Source organism: Myodes glareolus, chromosome 14, assembly GCF_982192425.1.
Source record: "Myodes glareolus chromosome 14, mMyoGla1.1, whole genome shotgun sequence".
NCBI lineage: Eukaryota > Metazoa > Chordata > Mammalia > Rodentia > Cricetidae > Myodes > Myodes glareolus.
The window spans coordinates 25752881-25774537 of record NC_142039.1 but is presented as its reverse complement, the minus strand read 5'-3'; positions in this window follow the sequence as shown (position 1 = coordinate 25774537).

Genomic DNA, 21657 nt, shown 5'->3' with positions numbered 1-21657 from the left:
GCCACCCCTAAGGCAGATCACTGTGACAATGATGCCTTGTGACATGCGGTTGTAGAATTAGCACCAGGGTTAAAGCACAGTTTCCCAGGAACAGCTTCTTTACATATTACATGTTTTGCTTTTCCTTTCAGATTCCCAGTTTTCTTCAGAAAACCCAGGAAGTTGGATGTTGTCAGTTCTCCTTCCCCACTGACATTGAAATCTTCTATTTGCTGTACCCCTCTTTTCTCTGAGTGGCTATTTCTATGTCACTGTAGGTATAGATATAGTAAACAATAGCCTCAATGCTTGTGACTCTCCAAATTTTGCTTGTTGATTAATGGGGGAAATGGCTCATCTGGTGACATGCTTGTTTTAAAGTATGAGGACCTGAATTCCAATCTGTACACCCATGTTTAAAAAACAAAAAGAGTAAAGGGCCATTTGCTTATAATCCCAGCACTCAGGAGGCAGAGACAGGTTGACCTGGATCTGATAGCTCAACCAGCTTAGTATACTTGGCAAACTCCAGACTAGTGAAAGAGACGGTATCAAAATAAAGGTGGACAGTGCCTGGGAAATGCTTGTCTTGGGGCCTCTAAGTGTACACATAGATTGTGTACCCCAATCACATGCACAAAATATAGACATGTACTCACATGTGTGTGTGTACTTATATCCACATAGATAGAAACTTACCCCATCCTGCTTTGTGTGACAGATGTTTTAGGACATTTACAAATCAGTAAGTGAATTATTACCAGACATCAATTTGTTGATATCAAATATTGAATTTTAAGTCTTCAAACTATGTGAAATAGATTTTGTTGGTGATAAACTACTTGATTGTGGTATTTTGTTATAGTAGTCTGAAGGTGTGAACTCACTGTATAACATCTTACACTCCCTTCCCAAATTTTGTGATATAAATCAAAATTTTCCTTATAGATGTGTGTGTGTGTATGCGTGTGTGTGTGTGTGTGTGTGTATGTGCGCGCATGTGCACGTGCAAGAGAGAGACAGACAGAGAGAGAGAGAGAGAGAGAGAACGTGGGGTCGATTCACTTGTCCGGCTCTCACATGGACATCTCACGTAATTGCACAAGGAAGCGCAAGTGAAGAGTCCAGCTGGATTTATCCAGTGGAACACATATGGTGACTTTCTGCATCAACAGTCCAGGCAGCTCAGCTGACCACAGCAACTCTCTCTACTCCGAAAGAGTCTTAAGCACATTGTATACAGTCTGGACAGCCCTTTAAGAGCTAAATTTGAGGTCCCTTTGTGTTATATCCAGCATGAGATGGTGGCAGAAGCAGTCACATATTCAACTAAGGTCAAAGCGAAGAGGCATAGACTTGAGGAAGTGAATCCTTGCGTATTAATCAGCAAGTTTCCCCTCTATGCAGTCCTGAGCAACGACTGTTTGTCTTTCTATATTTGTGCTTTGACCTCCCTTAGTAATTCATATAAGGAGACTCCTGCAGTACCCACCGTTTTTGTGAGGGGTTCACTTCATGTGTCATGTTTCTCTAAGGTCTACTCAGGGCGCTTCAGAATCTCCGTCCTTTTAAAATCTCCACCAGGTGTTTACGTTAAGCGCTGTTTGCTGTTTGTGCTTTCATCAATTAACAGGCGCTAGGTTCGTTTCACCTTCAGGCTACTGGAGCAGCAGAAAACCTGTGTCATATGGTGATACCACCTTCCATGTTCTGATGCTGAATTTTCATATTGTTTTCCACGGTGGCGGTATACCATTAGACATGTCTACCAATGGGAGACTTTGACTCCCATTTCTCTGCTTCATTCAACAGACTTGAGAGGTGTTTTGCTTCTTGTTTTTTGATACAGGGTTTTATGTAACCTCTAGTTTGTCATGTAGCTTATACTGGCTTTGATCTGATCGTCCTGCCTCGGTCTCCCATGCATTGGAATGACAAGTGTGTCACCACGCCTTCTCAGTTGAAAGAAGAAGGAAGCATTGTGAGGCAGAGGGTTCCCTGTTCTTTGTCCTCTGGCAGCGTAATTGTATCAGCTTGCTTTGTTTGAGAAGAAAATCCCTGTTTCTGTCAGAAGAATCTCATTTTCAAGAAAGAAGTGGAGGAGAAGGAAGGGGAGTGGGAGAGTTAAAGCAAGCCAGAGGGCAGACTTTGAACTCTGGGAAGAGATTATTGATTGATTGGTCGATTGACTGATTGAGTTACTGACTTATTTATTTTTGTGTTTTGTACAGCCTGGTCTTCAGTGAGGTGGTCATAGACATTATGGTATTGCTTCCCACTCTGGAAACTCCCTCCATTCACATAGCAAAATGAAGCTCAGGTCTGCAGTGTGATACCACTAATCCAATTAGGGCTTTATTACTAAACAAGAGCCTTTTTTATCCCTACCCCCACATGCCTGTGATCTCAAGGTTTGTAGAAAAAGAGGGAACTGTTCCTCAAAGTGATTAAGGGATGCCTTCAGTAAACACGGGGCAAAGAAAGCCTCCATTGTTCCATAGAAGATAGGAATTCATGGGCGTTTCAGTTGGGAAAGAAAATAACCATTGTAGCTTACAGTTCCCTGAAATTTCAGACACGACACATCTTACTTCAAAACGCGCCAGTACAGAAGGTTTCTAGAGCAGAGAGCACATCGTGCACCTTTCTTTACATAAACCCTTGCAAACATCACAGTCCATGCCAATATTTCTGTTGGAATGTAGATTCCTTCCTTCCTTCCTTCCTTCCTTCCTTCCTTCCTTCCTTCCTTCCTTCCTTCCTACCTTCCTTCCTTCCTTCCCTCCTTTCTTTTTAAAAATCAGCTTGTCTTTAGGGTAAATGTAATTTCCAGATCACGACCATTTCTTGACAATAGTTACTTCATACTCCAAAGTTCCAATGGTAGACAGTCCCAAGGAACTCACCAGGTTGAGTTCTAGGGCTCCAATGGCTTGAGCACTTGATGGAATGTAATCAGTCACATCTTCCAGCCAATTTAGGGCAGGTGGTGTGGAGCTAATTTCTTTTGTTTTGGTCAACTTGTGGCCCTAACCCAAGGTTGTCCTGATCTACTGGATTCGGGTTTGGGGCAATCACCTGCTGTTACAGCCTTGGTGACAGTGCACAGAGACATGTTACTAATCACAGCAGCCTACATCTGGGAAAGGCCTTTCTGTTTTTCGGTGAGCTGGGGGGCCTACAACTGCTCTGAGATGAACCTAAGACAAGTTATTGTTACATGATGTCACCTTGAAAATCTGAGTTCCCCCGTAGTGAAGTCTCTAAAAGCAACATCATAGTGACCAATGAGGTTAAGCACAGTGAGAGAGGTAACCAGCTAGAAAAAAAGTGTTGCTAAGCATTCAAGGCCGATTTGAGTTGAGTGAACAACTTTACAACTTGAGTACCCTTAAGCGCTTCTTTTGACCGAGAGTAGCCCCAACCTTTGTTACTTTTTCTGCTGTTGGTCCTGTGATGCTGTGTTTTTTTTTTTCTGGCATTGCCACATCTGACTGGAGGGGATGGTCACAGTCCAGCTTCAGAAGCTACCAATTCAACCACTAAATCTTAGACCATAGCGTTAGCAACTTTCTGGAAAAAAAAAAAAAAAGTAAGGAAGCAAAGGGAATTGGAGGAAGTATTATAGTGCTTGAGAACCCTGGAGCCCCAGCACTTCTGCACAGAGTTCTTTTGCCAAAGGACAACACCAAAAATAAGCACAGTGTGTCTGAATATAGCATTTTGACTGGGGAAAGAATTTTGTTACTTGGCCATACAGCTTAGTCTAGAGTAATTGGTAGCAAAAGAAATAATTTGCTGAGCTTGGGTTAAGACAAACAATCAGACTAGGTAAGAGGGGTTTGAATGAGAAGATATCAAATATAATGCAGGAGGAATTGCCAGTCCCATCAGGAGCTGGGAGGTGAGTCACACACTACAGTGTGATTCCTTTTGGAATCCACTCCTTCAAATGTAAATGACCCATCCCCAGATCCCACGAGTCCCATGCCTGTGCTTTTCCTGCCTCTGAGGCCTATAGTAAGGCCACATCACCTCTTTTGGTAGTTGCATGCACCTTCAAAAGACATCTTGCTCAATTACATAAAGAGCTATAAAGGGGGTCTCTATGTGTTTGTGCATGACTTGGGTACTTCCCAGGATATGCCAAGATTCTATAAATATTCTCAGGCTCATGTTAGTTTTTTTTAATTTATAAAAGTTTATTAATTTATAAAAGTTTCCATTTCTGACCCTCCTCCCAACACCCTCCCACTCTCCCCACTCCCTCTCCTCCTCCCTCTCCATCCCTAAGAACAGTCAGGGTTTCCTGCCCTGTGGGAAGTTCAAGTTCCTCCCCCCTCCCTCCAGGTCCAGGAAGGTGAGCATCCAAACACAGTGGATCCCCAAAATCCAGTATATGCAGAGGAAACAAGTCAATGGCTTTTCAGAGAGACCCCGTGCCAGTCACATTCAGAGAATCCGGCCACATTCGGAGAATCTGGTTGGATCACGAGCTCCTTCATTCCCAGTCCAAGGCTCATGCTAGTTTTTACATCACTCATCAGGGAAGTTCAGTGTTGGAGTGAGTTAAATGCAACAGACATTGGTGATTTTCCCTTTGTGAAGGACTGCGGTTCAATCGTGGGGGTCGTAGTCAGCTAGAAAGGCTTTCAAGCAATGAAGTTGTTATGATAAAAACAAAACAAAACAAAGCCACGAAACAACAACAAACAGACTATAGCCTTCAAAAGTTCTGGGATGCAAGGACTGAATGTCCCTACCTCCTAAAATGTAATCCTATTTCTCTTCTGCTGTTGAAATTCAGATCAGTCAATCCCATCTCTCCTAAATTTATTCATTTTTTTATCTTATATGTCCTATAAATAAATACAAATGAAAAAATATTTTTTCAAAGCTATTTTTGGGGCACTTCCCAGCAATCCATTGAGATCCTGTGATGTACAGATGTCAACATCATAATTTTGTAAATTCACTTCCTTTCTGAAGGGTCACAGTAAAACATGTAAATATTTCTTAAGAAGGCTTTTAGAAATATGACCACTGAGTTTACAGTTATATGCAAATAAATTATGAGTATATTATTCTAACTCATGGTGTTACCCCAAGATTTTCTGGAAGACAGACAGCTGTGGTTTTTCTGTGATGTCCTCAGCAACTTTGGTGCTGTCTTTAAAATTCCACTGAAAGCACCTAAAGATGACATCTGTCCCTGTGGAATCCGTACGTGTCATCTGGTTGTCAGCTTTCAAGGCTCCTATTTGAGTTCAGGACGTGCTTCCAACTCCGAGGAGGTATGAACCGCTGACCTCGAGTGAGCATTCGCCCTCTTCCCCTCTGCATCAAAATCAAAAAATAAATACAAACAAAACAATGCTAAAACTGCTTTCTCTGAAAATGCCATGTTGTCTTCCCCTCCTCTCTCTCCCTCCTCCCTCCCTCTCTCCTCTTTCCCTCTGCCTTCTCAGATGTTGTGTGAATTCCTTCCTTGGGAGTCCATGCTTTTGTTATAACTCCATTCTTTAATTTCTTGTTCACTTCTCTCCTCTGAGTAGAACTTTGCTTCTTGATATTGACATTTGGTCCATTAAACATAGCGTTTGACATGGATTATAAGACTCTTAGTGTTTCTACCGAAAAGGGGAAGCAGAAGGACCAAACAAACAAAACAGCAGTTTCAAGTAAGAGGCACACCCTACTGTGGTGGTCACCTACAGGTCAGGTGATCTGGAATCCTTTTCTTGGTGGCTGGATACAGGGTCACAATCGTCTCTGGGTCACAATTCCATTTCTTCTGTGTGGGTCTTCGTTTTAAGAGGAATGTTACATACTATCATTCTAATCGAGCTTAGTTTCTGAGAAATTCAACTATTCTTTTCTCTTCTTTACAAAGAGAGGTAGGAAGCTAACAGCTACTCTGATTAGATAGTTGGCCAAATGTGTAGGGGATTAAGCAAAACCTAAAGCCCTGTGATCTTCAAAAAGAAAGGTCTAGATGAAAAGAAAGGTGTCCTGGTCACAAACCCTCCCATTGTAATGGGAGGAGAGATTGTGTCACAATGGAGAGTCTTAAAAGACAGCTAGAATTGCCTTTGGTCTGCGAGCCATGGCAGTTCCCATGAGTACCCTGCATATCTCAAGGAGGGGAAGAAAATCTTTGGTTCATTGTTTCAATTTAGATTTCATTTTTCTAAGTAGGACACAGAGATTTTAGGAGTGAGTGTAGAATGCTTTATTACTGGCCTCTTCAAGATTTACTCCGCCTTCTTATCTCGCGGACACTCCTCAGAACTGCATGGATGTGCACACTGACCACGTACCTGGGAGATAGAAGGAAAGTCAGAGGCTTAGAAAAACGTGATGGCCTTCTTCAGGCCTCTTCACTGGTGAGGTACGGTATCTAAAACTGGGTGTTTTGTTTGCTATGTAATTTTTCCTAATATTTTTAAAAAAAATATTCTACTTATCTGTCACTGTCAAAAAAAAGGGAGTTTTCATTGCTTATTTAGCTATTTGAGAAAAGGATTTGTAAAACACTTCATTGTGTCCCACATAGTCGTCTTCATATGATCGTGAAGCTCTCTGACGATTCTGGAGGTCAGCAATACTCTTCTATCTTTGAATATTGAATATAAGAACAATAGCTAAATTGGTCGTCTTCTTTGCATTTATGTATTTATGTATTCTTATCTGTAGATATTTGCATTTTTGTCTTTAGATTTTTTTCTTGTTGTTCAGTTAGCAACTGTTCTCAAAAACAAAATACTTCAAAGAAATAAAAATATAAAAGTTGACAGGCAATGTTCCCTTTAAATCCTGCTTATTCCCACTGTGCTCTCCAATCTTTAGGGAAACTTTTTGATTAACAAGTTAATAATCTTATTCTATGACTTTTATTTAGGTAAAAGATGAATATTTTATCTTCAAACCAGACATCAAATAGAAATGGCGGCCAGTATGCCTTACCAAAAAAGCAATAACAGTAAACTTCAGTTAAAATAGTGTTGAGCATGAGCTATAGATACTGGTAAATTGTAAACTAATTGAAATATACTATCTTCCTACTATTCTCATTTCATCCTTTGTGTCTGCGGCTAGATCCTCTTACTATCTTGTCTCTGATAGCTCTTTAATTAAGATTCACACGCAAGCGCCACTCCCTCCCAGCAGAGTTCTTCAGCTGCCCCTCTCCAGATCTCCCTATCTGGAATGGTTTGGCCAAAGCTCAGGGGCCAAATGCCTGGGCCGTGAGATCATTAGGAAACCTTAGGGAGGAGGGGCGTGGGTTGCTTGAGGGGGAGGTAAAGTTGCAGGCCGTGTGCGCAGGATTATGAAAACCCTTGGAATTTAGACTGAATGTTTGACTTCAGCAGACCTTTAACCCGAGGCTGCATTGGAAAAATCCAATTTGCCCTAAACAAGGCATTAGAAGAATGCGGAGAAGATGTCATGTGAAGGGGGCAACAGAAAACAGCCTGTGGAGCAGAATGAGGAAACTCTTTAAATTCGGGGAGGAGGAACACTTTAAGGGAAACTTAAAGGTGTAGAATGGTAAAAATCTAATGATAGGAAAATTGTCAAATCAATACCCACACTGTATGGATTTACCTGTAGAGCCTTGCAAATTATTAGGGAGTTAAGAGTGAGCTAAACTCCCAGACTTTCTCCAAATGTTAGCCTGGTGTTGAAGATGACATTTGTTATAAAGTCCAGATGTGTGCTTATGTATGCCGTGGATAATGTTACTGCAATACAGACATACATATTCAGAAGCAGGACATTAAAAATATCCATCATTCAGGCAGCAGATACCCTATGTGGCACAGCCAAGGCAGGAAGTAACCCACGGGGACCTGTAACACCACAGTACTGAGGTATCTCTGGGTCTTACCTGCTTCCACCACTTGATTAACTTGGTGGCCATAGTGTTGATCACAGTGGCTGACTCACAACGTTGGTTCAGGTTATAAATAAACTAACGGAGGTTCCCACATTTACTGCTTTGCCAGCCCATTCAGTCTTAAAGCTACAATGTAGACTATCGATGTGAATGAGGGAAATATGGAACATTAAGGCAGAAGTCTACCTGTCTGGTACTATGAAGTGACAATTTCAATATCTAAGTTTTGGAAGATTCCTTTAAGATTTGTCAATCTCTAATATCTTAGCACTGTTTCAAAGAGTACCAACGCAACCATTATATTTCAGAGTTCAACTAATTTCTACTGGAGAGTCCTAGTGATTGATTCTAATATATAGTATAATAGATTCACTTTTCAAGGTCTTTTGAAGGACAGAATCCAAGGTTATCTAATGCAGCCAGTTTGCCTTCACTCTGGACCTGGCCTGTTTTGGCTCCACACAGTACTTCTCTGGAGACTGTAGTGTCTCAAAACCTGTTAAAAAGCAGGGTAAGCCCCTAGGCTGCATGCCAACACCTTCTGCCCACCAGGACCCTGAAAAAAAATAAATTTAAGAATGCTTTCAACTTGCCGCTGCTGCTCTACTGACAACAGGCAGAGGAGGAAGAGAATGGTGTGAGCCCCTGTGTGTAGTAAGAGGGTTTTTGGCCTGGTTTTGTTTTTAAACATTTGAAAGGTAACCCCAGCTTTCTCTGACTGTTGGAGAGCGTCACTTTGATTTTCTTTAGAAAATACAGTGTACCTGTTTGTTTTTAAGTCATAAACAGTCTTTCTCCAAATACACCATATCATATTTACACAAACACAGACAAGCAGATACGTGTGTGCGCGCACACACACACACACACACCCCTTTAAATTCAACCTAAGCTCTCCATAGGTGAAGGTTCAGTAAAAATGAGAAAAGAGAAGCAAAGACTGACGGGTTAGCAGGAATCTGGCACTGATGGTGAACAGAGCCCAAGCTGCTGGAAACACACTTGTAGAGGGAAGGGGAAGAGGGTCGAACAGTGGATGAGCAGACAGACTCAGCTCAGGGAGTGTTAGGGACATCGGGTGACCACGGTGGGATGGCAACTTTAGCCTAGATCTCGAAGACTGTTCTGTAGTCATGCTTCAGGGTTACAGGTCACAGACTCGCTCCCCTAACACACCTTGCCTTTTATTTACTTACCGCACAGCTGCTCATAAAACCTAAGGCAAGTCTCCGTGCGTCAGAGGTGGTGAGTCTGAGGGAGAGGGGAGGCCAGAGGTCAGGTAGGTCAGCGCCTTCCTTTATCTCTTTCCAGACCCCCTGCTCTGCTCCTCATTCCTCAGCAGGCTTATCTTAAGTCTGTTCCTGCTGTTGCAAAACTATAACCACAGTGACCTTGTTGAGAAACCAGACTCAGCATCTGGCACGGATCTCCACAGAGGAAAGACATCAAGAAGCCTCAGCTGGACTCTTAGGAAGTGAAACAGCCTAAACATGGCCCTCAAAAAACTTAAAAAAAAAAATAGGTGCATACATGCCTGTGTTTACAAGTGTGTATGTGGGCCTGTGTGTATCTGTGTGTGCCTTTGCAATTGTCTGTGTGTATATGTCTATGTGTAACTCTGAGTACATGCACATGTATCTGCCGCTGATGTATATGTGCATGTGTGAGTGCATTTTGCTCATGAATATGCACACGAGTGTATGGATATGCACCTGACTTTGTGTCAATGAGTGTGTGTATATATTTGTGTCTCTGCACATAGACATATATAGGTAAGTGTGTGTGATAGTGTTGATGCATACATAAGGGACCATGCATCTTTGGGTGAACATGAGTCTGCAATTATCTGTGTGTATGTGTGCATGCATACTATGTCTATGTCACAAATGTGTGAATGTGTATCCATGTATATTGATATATATGTATTGGGTAGGTACATTTTTGTTCACAAGTATATAGATAAGTGTGCAAACATATATGTTTGCACACATGTCAATTAAATGCATGAAATCTGTCTGTGTATAGATTTTTATTTATAGGACTAAAAGTGCCTATGCATCTATGTATTTGTGTATGATTGCACATATGTGTACATATGTTAGTCAATGTACATGTGGCTAAATGTATGTCTGTTGTGCCTGTGGGCATACATGTGGTAGAGAAGAAGGCAGAAATAGAAAGCTGTATTGGGACTGCAAGAGGCGACATCAAGTGTTTTCCTGTTGACATCTGTGGTATTCTAGGTTGGAGTAATTCTGCTGTACATGTGGATAGAGCAATGGGATGACCCCTGCTCAGAACTTCCACAGATAGACTTGCCATAACTGTATGCCATTGCGTGAGTGAAATTCTTGCACATTCACAAAGTCAATAGTAAACAAATTATAAAAGCATTAAACAAAGCTGTCCAGGGTGTTCTTTGTGCTGTGGGTAACATTAAAGCAGCAGGCGCACTCTAGGAAATTCAGTGTGTGGAAATCCCACCCTCTTTTTGTTTGATTTGCTACTGAACCTTTGGGCATTTTCCTTAACCACACATTCGTTTTACTTTAAATTATAACAAGAATTGAAAGTAAAAGCTAAATGACATCAGCAGTAGCCTGCTCAGCCGAAATGAAAACCAAATTCTGACCATTACCATTCAGAAATGCAACTAGGATCTCAAGAATAGATTCTTTTCTTAGGACATGGTGTTCAGCTTTTAGTTTCTGTTCATTATAGAGTCTAAAGAATTGATCTGTGTAGGTTTTGAAAAAGAGAAGAGGCACTGCTTTATCCTCAGGAGAGGCCTAAAGAAGGTGAATATGCTTGGAAAGAATGCCAGCAACTCAAGAACTTCACGTTTTCACCCCTAAATCCCAAGCATACAAAGCTGCTACACTTCATTGAGGAATCAGAAAGATGGACAAACAAAGCAGAAAAGCCTCCAGTCACTGAAGCAAAATCAGGGAGGAGACTTCCTGAGAAGTCAGACTTCGCTATCTGGTGTTGGTGCCTGAGTGTACAGAACACATAGAAGTTTCTGGAAGGGTCTGTTCTGTTGTACTCCTACTTCTCATAGCTTCCTGGGCAATGTTCTAAGCTTTTGCGGTCTGACGTGGTTGGAGATGCTATTTACTATAGCAGTACTAGGGTCAATCAATGTTTTATATGCTTGAATGTTCAAGGGCAGGTTCTCCTTTAGGGTGTAGTATCAATTTTTTTCCACCCTAGGATTTGGGGATGTAGACCATCAAAGGTTCCATGTTCCCAGATGAGGCATCTCAATCCTTGGATTTACCTCTAAGCCTGGGCTTGCAAAATTGGGAGTAAGGAAGTCAACAATATCAGGGAGAGGACCTGATTGTTTATCTCTTGGTGCCCAACGCCTAAAACAGGCTCAGACACAAAGGAGGCCTTCCTGGTAAATATTTAAAGTGGAAAGCCTACCAGTGAGTGATTGCAGTTTAACCAATCAAAGGTATTTAGTGCTGGAGATGGTGAGACCCACTGGGCTGCAGGTTAACGTTCCTCGGAGGCATTAAGCTTTTAGAAAGAATATCATATCCAGGCCTTCTGCAAAATGAATCTTGTTGTGGGGAAGGAGAAATGAAAATAAAAGAAAAGAAAAAAATGGGGAAGACACTTTATTTTACTTTTCTCTTAAAGAAATTCACAATTTTAACATGCTTTGTGGTTCTAAGAAATTCTGTTGCTATGAAAGTCTGTTAGGCAATCATTGTTTTAGTTAGAACTAGATTTAAGTGACCATGAATGCCTACTTTTATTGCTTTTAAATCTTAAATGTAGTTTTATACCATTTCTTGGAATTACCTTTCAGGGAAGTAATAAGAAATGACATCATCTAACAGTGCATGGAGCGATTGTTGTGTGTGTGTGTGTATGTGTGTGTGTTTGTGTGAGTGTGTGTGTGTGTGTGTGTGTGTGTGTGTGTGTGCACATGCATATGGAGGCTGAAGGTTGACATTGTGTATCTTCCTCAGTACTATCCACCTTAATTTTGGAGGCAGGGTGAGTTAACGAACCCGGAGTTCTTGAATTCAGCTCGATGAACTTGCTTGAGAGCTGCAGAGAATTGCAGATGCACGCTGCCACTCCAGGCTTTTGCGTGGGTGCTGGGGTTCTGCGCTCCGTTCTGGATGCTACTGCGGCAAGAGCGAGCCATCGTGCCAGTCCTCCAAGGGGACTTTGCCCGACCTTGCTGCCGGTAGATGTGGATGAAGCTTAGTCTCCAATGGAGTGGCACCAGGATGATGAGACCTTTAAGAGGTGATGAGATGGGGCACAACACCCTTCAGAGGAATGGACGCAGTTCTGAAAGGACTAGCTTTGTTCTCTTGAGAGCTGGTTGCTAGGAGGGAGGGATGAGCTAACCTTTAAGTGTGTGATATTTGAACTCTGTCTTCTCCCCATCATGTGTTCCTGCCATGTTGTGCCTTCTACCAAGAAAGAGGTCCTCACAAGAAGCTGATGACAGGATCATTCTCCTGGATTTCCAGAACACTGAGATAACCGCCCCCCCCTTTTTTTTTTACAAAGTTTTTAGTCTCAGGTGTTATCTTACAGCCACCCTAAGAGGACCAACCACATGCAGACATTTTGTGACTGCTGACTCTAAGGCCTCTGCACATGGGGTAGCATTAGGAAAGTCTTAGCTCGTAGCTTCCGAAAGCTTCTTTTCTTTAAGTAAAAGTTAGATAAAATTTGTAGAAAGCACACGTGTCAAATTTTATCACAATCTCTGGAGCACAGTGATCATTTAATAAAATACAAACCAGAAAGGAAAGCTACAACAAAACAAAGCCAAACAACCAAAAACAAAAGCAAAAACTAAAACAAAAGAGATGAAGTACCAAACGAGGGAAGAAGATATGTCATGGTAAAAATGTATTTCCTTATTTTCAGGCATCCAGATGTACTGTTACAAGGATGAAGACAATACCCAGTGGTTAAGAGTGCTTACTGGGTCTGGGGTTCTGTTCCTAGCACCCCAGTGGACAGTTCACAACTGACTGGAACTCCAGTTCTAGGGATCCTATACTCTCTTCTGGCCTCCACTTCTGCCCTTCATGGGCTCTTACTTGCATGTGGTACATCTATACACACTCAAGCACACACACATACAATTAAAATAAATAAATAGATCTTAAAAAGAAAATAAATTGCCTATCCAAATAGTACCTCAGAATCTCGATGATTACTAATCTAATATCAGCTCCATAAAACCTATTTGGTTGTTTCTTGCTGACCCAAATAAGCATGCTAGACAACATGGTCCCAGAAAACAGACCCCAGTCCACTCTGAGAGTAAACAACACAGACATTGGAAATGCAACAGTTTGCACAGAGCTCTGAAGGATTTTAAAAAATGAAACTGGTACTAGTGTGTGAGCCAAATACAGAGATGGAGGAATGTGCAAGCCAGGACATCCGTTTTTCGCCATTAGAGACTAGATTTTAATCACTTTGGAGGACGGCAGAAGAGTGTTTGAATATTTACAGCCGAAGCATCCTTGTCCTTAACAAAGAAATCTCCTGCAAAATGTGGCCAGAGTGTAAAAGGCATTCCTATTCGCATGGTATCTCTAGAGATCTTATTTGCATCCTGAATACGGACTTGATGACTGGCTATTTATAGTATTCTGCACATGGAACATTGACTGATTTTAATGTCCTTTGCTGAGTTTTTAGGTTAAGAGGTGCAGGAAGAAAAACAGCATTGGGGAATATGGAGCTGCGTTTTCCCCCTATTTACACACAAAGATCGTCTCGGTATTGGCAATGGAATCCTTCTGTCTGAGATCAGCGTTCTTTCGGGAAGTTAATTATAATTCTGTTATATTCATGCTGACATGATTTAGCTTTAACGGGGAAACACATGGAAAACAGTCTGCGAACGTGGCAGCAGACTGGGACAATGGGAGGAAGATAAGTTCCCGTTTTCTATTGTGACTGCATCTGTGTCAACATTTTCGGAGAGCTACTGTGTATCTTATTAACAAAATACATCCAGCAGATTATTTTTATGGATAAAAGACACTGCCTGTTAGGGACCTGTTTCTCTAGACTCATGACATAGCAGGAACATAGGAAATCATGCTTTCATTCTGAGTGAAATCTGATCTCTTCCTTTTCAGAATATGCAGTCTCTGTGCACATATTGTTAGCCTAATGATATGTCCTGCATTTATGAAGAGGCTTCAGATTGCATGGGTGTTAAAACTTGAGTTCGAAATTTACTTTTATGTCTAGCTTCACCTGGATTGAGCATAGGCTTTCGGAAGAAAATGCAGTTGAAATACTTTCAGGTTTTTTTCTGTGCTTTTGAAAGTCAGTGCATGCAGAGAAGCAAGATAGCTTTGTTTAGTTCAACATGGGCTTATCAATCATCTGCTTAGTCAAGGCATTAAATGGTGAAAATAGATAAATGAATTCGTATTTACAATAAATGGCCTACAGTCAATTTCCGGGGGAGGGGGCGGAGAGCCTTGCCTTCATATATAACTGTTTGATGATAGAATTCACATTTTAGTAACTTTTATATGAGCAAATCATTTCCTGTACTATTGCTCCAAGGCAGTAAATGTACCTTAATGTTAATATACTCCCATTTTATGAATGGAGAGGTAGAGACTAGAACTTAAAAGCATCATATGGCTAGACATATCTTCAGGATGAAGACCATAACAATATAAGGGTCAGGCCTTTTTGTTTAACATTTTAACTTTGCTAAATGAAAGTGTGGACACTCAGGAAGTGATTAGAATGAAGCTTAAGGAAGAGTGTCTGGCTCTCAGTGAAACTGAGAGCTCCATCCGTCTTTGTGTTCTAATAGTGGCGAGTAGTGCAGAGTCTGTGGTTCATGTCTGTCTAAAGGTGTTAATCTAAGTATAAAGGATTTTGAAATCAATGGACAGAAGATGTTCTTGAAGATAGTGTCTGGCGGGTCCTTTAAAAGACACAAGCGCTTCGCTGGGGATCCCACTGAAAGAAGGAGAATGTTTATAGGGATAGAAAATAAAGGTATAGGCAAGTAGGGTAGAAATTAATAAACAAAAAGAGGGACCGTCTGGAAGGCCAGGTTGTCTCAAGGCTTGTCTTGGGCTTTCTCATGCTGTAAATTCCTTGGAATATACTTCAAAAGAGTGGTTGACTAAAGTGGAATGGAACTAGATTCTCCCACTAAATATCCTAAAACATACTGCAAGTGTTCCCAAGGATCTCCCAGATCAGACTTGATAGCAGGTCAAGAGGAAGAGGGTAGCATCAGGACTTTTGTAAGTGGCTATTCTGAAAGAGAGACTACCTGGGATTCACTTGGAGTAACGTGCCCCCTGCATGCTGCCTACGTGGTCGTGTCAACATTCAGTCACCTTCAAGACATTCAAAATAGGATCTGCTATTTAATCTACTTAGACTCTAACTGCCAAGTTACCAGGAGGATGGAAGTACTAGCTACCTTGTGAATAATTGTGAGAACAAAGGTAGAGAGCAAACATAAAATATAATTTTATATCTAGGACTGATAAATGGGCATGAGAATGGTTGTTGAAGTTGGCAATGTATTTGTCAGCATAATTAAATGTTCTAAGGCTTGCATCTTCCTTGACTCAGAGCAAAGAGAGTCTAATCCAAGGGCTGGAAAGGAGATAGGAGGTAGGAGATGGATGGAGTGCTAGTAGTTTTTGACACTTGAAGATGCTTTCCAGAGCAGTTCTTGAAGTGGACTACGGGATGATGAGCAGTTGGCATTGGCAGGGAGCCATGATGCCCTGCAAAGTCAAAGAGGGAAGGGAAATGATGAGCCAGATGTAATCATTTAGGTCTTGAGTTCTGCTCTGTATCCTTCTGTATAGTCCCCCCTAATAAACCCAGTAACATTTCCACAGAAGAACTACTGTTTCTTGGTTGTCCAAGGCCCTCCCCGCTCCATCCAGGCCTAGGAAGGTGTGCATTCAAATAGACTAGTGTCCCAAAAAGCCAGTATGTGCAGTAGAAACAAGTCCCAGTGCCTTTGTCAATTGCTTCTCAGTCAGCCTCCATTGTCAGCCACATTCAGAGAGTCCCGTTTGATCACATGTTCCTTCAGTCCCAATCCAGCTGGCTTTGGTGAGCTCCCATTAGATCAGGCATACTGTCTCAGTGGACCAACCCCTCACAGTTCTGACTTCCTTGCTCAACTTCTCCCTCCTGCTGCTCTTCAACTGGACCTTGGGAGGTCAGTCCAGTGATTTGATGTGGGTCTCTGTCTTGACCTCCATCCATCGCTGGATGAAGATTCTATGGTGATATTCGAGATAATCATGAGTGTGATAGTGGGGCAAGGCCAGTTCAGGCACCCTCTCCTTTGCTGCCCAAGGACCTAGATGGGGACATCCCCGTGGACACCTGGGATTCCCTCTAGAGCCAAGTCTCTTGCCAACCCTAAAATGGCTCCCTTAATGTAGATATCTTCTTCCTTGCTCCTATATCTGCCCTTCCTCCATCTCAGCCCTCCCAGTCCCCCAAGCTCTCCCCAATCCTTACCTTCACACTTCTCTCTCCCCATCTCCCCTTTCCCAGCCCCACCCCCACCCTTACCCCCACCTCTATGCTCCCAACTTTTGCCCGGCATTCTTGTCTGCTTCCAATTTCCAGGAAGATCTATATATGTTTTTCTTTGGGTTCACCTTGCTATTTGACTTCTTTAGACTTGTGAACTATAGGTTCAATGTCCTTTGTTTATGGCTAGAGTCCACTAATGAGTGAGTACATACCATAATTATCTTTTTGGATCTGGGTTATCTTTCTCAGAATAGTGTTTTCTATTTCTATCCATTTGTATGCAAAATTCAAGATGTCATTGTTTTTTACCACTGAGTAGTACTTTAATGTGTATATATTCCACACTTTCCTTATCCATTCTTCCATTGAGGGCCATCTAGATTGTTTCCAGGTTCTGGCTATTACAAATAATGCTGCTATGAACATAGTTGAACAAATGCTTTTGTAGTATGATTGGGCATTTCTTGGGTATATTCCCAAGAGTGGGTATTTCTGGATCCTGAGGTAGGTTGATTACCAATTTCCTGAGAAACTGCCACACTGATTTCCAAAGTGGTTGCACAAGTTTGCATTCCCACCAGCAATGGATGAGTGTTCCCCTCACTCCACATCCTCTCCAGCATAGGCTATCATTGGTGTTTTTGATTTTAGCCATTCTGACAGGTATAAGATGGTATCTCAAAGTTGTTTTGATTTGCATTGCCCTGATCGCTAAGGAAGCTGAACATGACTTTAAGTATCTTTTGGCCATTTGAACTTCTTCTTGAAAATTCTCTGTTCAGTTCAGTGCCCCATTTTTTAACTGGGTTATTTAGAATTTCAATGTCTAGTTTCTTGAGTTCTTTATATATTTTGGACATCAGACCTTTGATGTGGGGTTGGTGAAGATCTTCTCCCATTCAGTAGGATGCCTTTTGTCTTAATGACAGTGTCCTTTGCTTTACAGAAGATTTTCAGTTTCAGGAGGTCCCATTTATTTATTGTTGCTCTTATTGACTATGCTCCTGGGGTTATACGTAGGAAGTGGTCTCCTGTGCCCATGTATGTAGACTACTTTCCACTTTCTCTTCTATCAGGTTCAGTGTGATTGGATTTATATTGAGGTCTTTAATCCATTTGGACTTGAGTTTTGTGCATGGTGATGGATATGGATCTATTTTCATTATTCTGCAGGTTGAGATCCAGTTATGCCAGCACCATTTGTTGAAGATGCTTTCTTTCTTCCATTGTATGACTGTTTTGCATGATTGTTTTGCTTATATGTATTTATACCATGTGTGTGCAGGATCCAAGGAGGCCAGAGAGGGTGTCAGATCCTTGGAACTGGTATTAACAGACAGTTGGTGGTTGTGAGCCACCAGTTGAGTGCTTGGAACTAAATCTGAGTCCTCTGGAAAAACATCAAATTTTCTTAACTTGCAGGAGTCAGTTTCTCTTTTTATAATGTATGTTTCCATGACTGAACCCTGATTGTAAACAATCACTTTCACCCACTGCACCATTTTGCAGCCTCTATCCCCACCCTCAACCCGGGTCCCTTTTTTTTTTTTTCATAAGGGCTCATGTATATCCCAGACTGGCCTTGAGTTCAGTAAGTAGCCAAGGATGATCTCAAACTCTTGCTACTATTGGCCCCTCCTTTGTGGTGCTGGCACTGCAAAACATTGTACATCACAGCCGGTGTATGTGGTGCTCAGAACAAACCCAGAGTTTCATGCTTGCTAGAGAAGTATTCTACCAACTTAGTATATTTCCAGTCCAACAACCATCATTTTTAATTAAAATGAAACTCTAATTTATTAAGTGACCTGCTTAACTGAGGCAGACAGAAGTCATAGACATCATTCTAGGAAGTATTTATGCTATAAACAAAAAGACTTAGCTAAAACAAGTTTATAGATGCTGGACCCAATGGATCAGAGGTATTCTATTAAGGGCAGACAAACATAAGAGTTCTGACTTTGCTCTGCAGAACTCCCCTGCTGGAAACCACTACAGAACTGTTTGGTTTTATTGAAGGCCTTTTTTGTACCCTTGATTCATACTCATTGGTACTTAGTGGCTGTTGGGAGATGGCATTTTGATGCTCTCTTAGGGTTTAATATGCAAGATGGAACTCATGAGATCCTTCACAATGATGTGGTCAAAAGCCATTTATATTTGATTAACACTAAGAAATTTAACGTTCTTATCCCCCCCAGAAATAATTAGCAGAGAAATAAACACACAACTATCACAGAATTGAATGTTAGTTTCTTACAAATCATCAAACTTGTTTTAGCCGTAAAAGTAAACAAATTAATAGGATACAAAAATGATTTGTATTGTCTATTGAGAGCCATCTTTCCCTGAAGTGGGCACTGTGCTTAAGACATAGGCTTTGCTACTTTCTATTTCTTTGTGCCTTAATTTACTTTAATTTTTGTGTGAGAGTGAAATTAATTCTATGTTTTAGATGAGCATAATATTTCCAGAAGTGAAGTAATTGCTATGTTTATATTGACTATTCATGCTTCAATAATGGTAGCAATAATTATTCATAACAATATACCATAATATGTCATGCTGGTCTTGAATAGCCTACAAATTAAACTAAAGTTCCATCAGTTGAATGACGTTTATAGAACGTATCTTCTCTACTTTTAAACAGCAATGCAGCTTGAGAATGACTGGTAATATCGGTTTAACATCTGTGAGTGTCTCCAATCTTCCTTGTTAGTTTAATCACATTCTATAGGGTTTTCTCAACATATCTAAACCTAAACAATTTTCTGGGAATTTTCTGTCAATTTTTAACACACAGACACTAGAACCACAAAAATTGTTTAGGGACTCCTAAGGGAATTCAGGACCTTGTTTGGGAATTCTTTTTTTTTTTTTAACCTGATTACTCTGCTTATTTGCATTAGAGACATTCTTGTATTTCGCACTGTTTTTTTTTTCATTCATTTGTGTGTGTGTATGTGTGTGTGTGTGTGAAGGTATGTGTGTGTATGTGTACATTTGCAGATTCCAGAGAGAACAACCTTAAGAATCATTTCTCAGGTAACTTCTGATTATTTTGAGGGAGGGTCTCTCATTGACCTGAAGCTTGCCAAACAAGCTAGGCTAGATGACCAATCAGCCTCAGGTGCCTACCTGTCTCTGCCTCCCCAGTGTTCATTTTATAATTATACACCTTTTACAGAGATGAGTCTGGAGATTTAACTCTGATTCTAAAAAAATAGTCTTCTCCAAGGAAGAACACACCAATTAACTATCCAACACCAAATGGTAGGTCCTGCAAACATACATACAGATAACATTATACAGTGCATGTGTGTGTGTGTGTGTGTGTGTGTGTGTGTGTGTGTGTGTGTGTGAGAGAGAGAGAGAGAGAGAGAGAGAGAGAAAGAGAGAGAGAGAGAGAGCAAAAAAGCAATTAATGATAATTTGAGAGAGAGCAAGGTGAGGTATATGGGAGAGTTTTGAGGGAGAAAAGGGAGGGGGCAATGATATAATTATATTTTAATATCAAGAAGTAAAAGAAATAATTTTTAAAAATTACTTTTTCCTATGTACAATACATCACAAATCTGCCACAGTGATTATGGGTTGTTCAGGAAAATGAGAGGGCAGATGATGTTATTAGATGGAGGATAATGGTGATTTTAGTCTAGTACGAATACATTGGGCTTCTAGCATATTAAAATGCTTAAATTGCATTATTGTAATTTTGTCAGCATTTATTCTAATGGACTGAAAGAATTAGAGTCCTGCAAATATGTACATTTTTTATAATTATGTTGTGCATTCTTCAGTGTAGTCCTCCATTCAACATGGATGGATGCTTAGCTCAGAAGCCCTGATAATTTGAAATACAAAATAAGATAATTTCAGGAAGGGTGTAGTGTGAATAGTCACTGGCAACAAGTTGTGAGGTGGGTTTTGTTAGAAGCATTTACTTGGTGCTGCAGGTGGAAAGAACTAAGTGACACTTTGCTGGGAAGAGATGACCCTGGGTCAGAGATTGAGGGGAAATTTGAAAATAGAGGAAGAACACTGTGACCCTCTCCGTGGGAAAGAAAGGCAAGGTTCAGCATGTTGGGACTCTACGTGCTCAATGGAAACCTATCATAACAGACAGTCTATAAAGCTGTAAGAATAGTGTTGTGGGTGGAGGGCCACTTAGAGGGCCTAGTGGTATCCTCCAGAGGGTAAAGAATGCTCTGGCGTACCACAAACACAGAAACATCATAAGCAAGGTGAAGTTTTAGAGATATTTTGTAGCAAAAGTAAAAATAATTAAAATATTATAGCAATATTTTGGCTATGAGAGAGCCCCTGGGAGCTGGTTAACTCGGATGAGAAATAATGTGTCCTGATTCCACAGGCAAGCAGAACACATCAGTTTGGAGATCAGCCTGAGATGCCTCTTGCTGCACTAAGCACATTGACTAAGCACATTGCTTATATCGCCTCCTTTAAGTTTGGGTCATAGCCACGTGGAGAAGAGGCTAGCTGGTCCCCTTGATGTCACAGATGAAGATTTTCATCAGTGGTGACATACAACCCAACCACAGGCCGAGCTAGGAGACTCCAAAGTTCAAGGCTGGACGCTGCGACTTAAAGAACTCTGCCTCAAAACAAAATGGAAAAGCAAACATACATGGAAGAGAATCTGGCCAGGGAACCCCAACTTAGCTCAACAGCAGAGCACTTCCTATCCAATGCAGCCTCCAGCTTCAATTCAGTCCTGTAAAATAACAAAAACAGATAAATGGAGTCTGTGATGATTGCTTGCTTGTTTTCTTTGGACTTCTAAATGCAAGATACCTGTAAATAATTTATTACTGACTTTTGAAAGATTTTATTTCATATAACTGGAATTGGTCTCTGTGTTACGCTGTTTACTGCTTTGTTTTTTTTTCAGCACTACTTTTTTTTCACAGTTATCTGTGTTGATATCATCTTTGGTTTCACTGTTCTTTGGAATTTAATGTTTTAATAAAGCTTATTTTATCTTCTATTCTCTTATTGTTGAATGATAGGCTGTTTCCTTTAAACTGTAATATTTTAAATTATATATATATGTGTGTGTGTCTTTAAACTGTATTATTTTAAATTATATATATATATAAAATATATGTATGTATATGCACATGAGTGCACGTGTCTAGAGAGGCCAAGGGCATCAGATCCCCAGGAGCTGGAGTCACAGGGAGTTGTCCACTGCCTGATGTGGATGCTGTGAA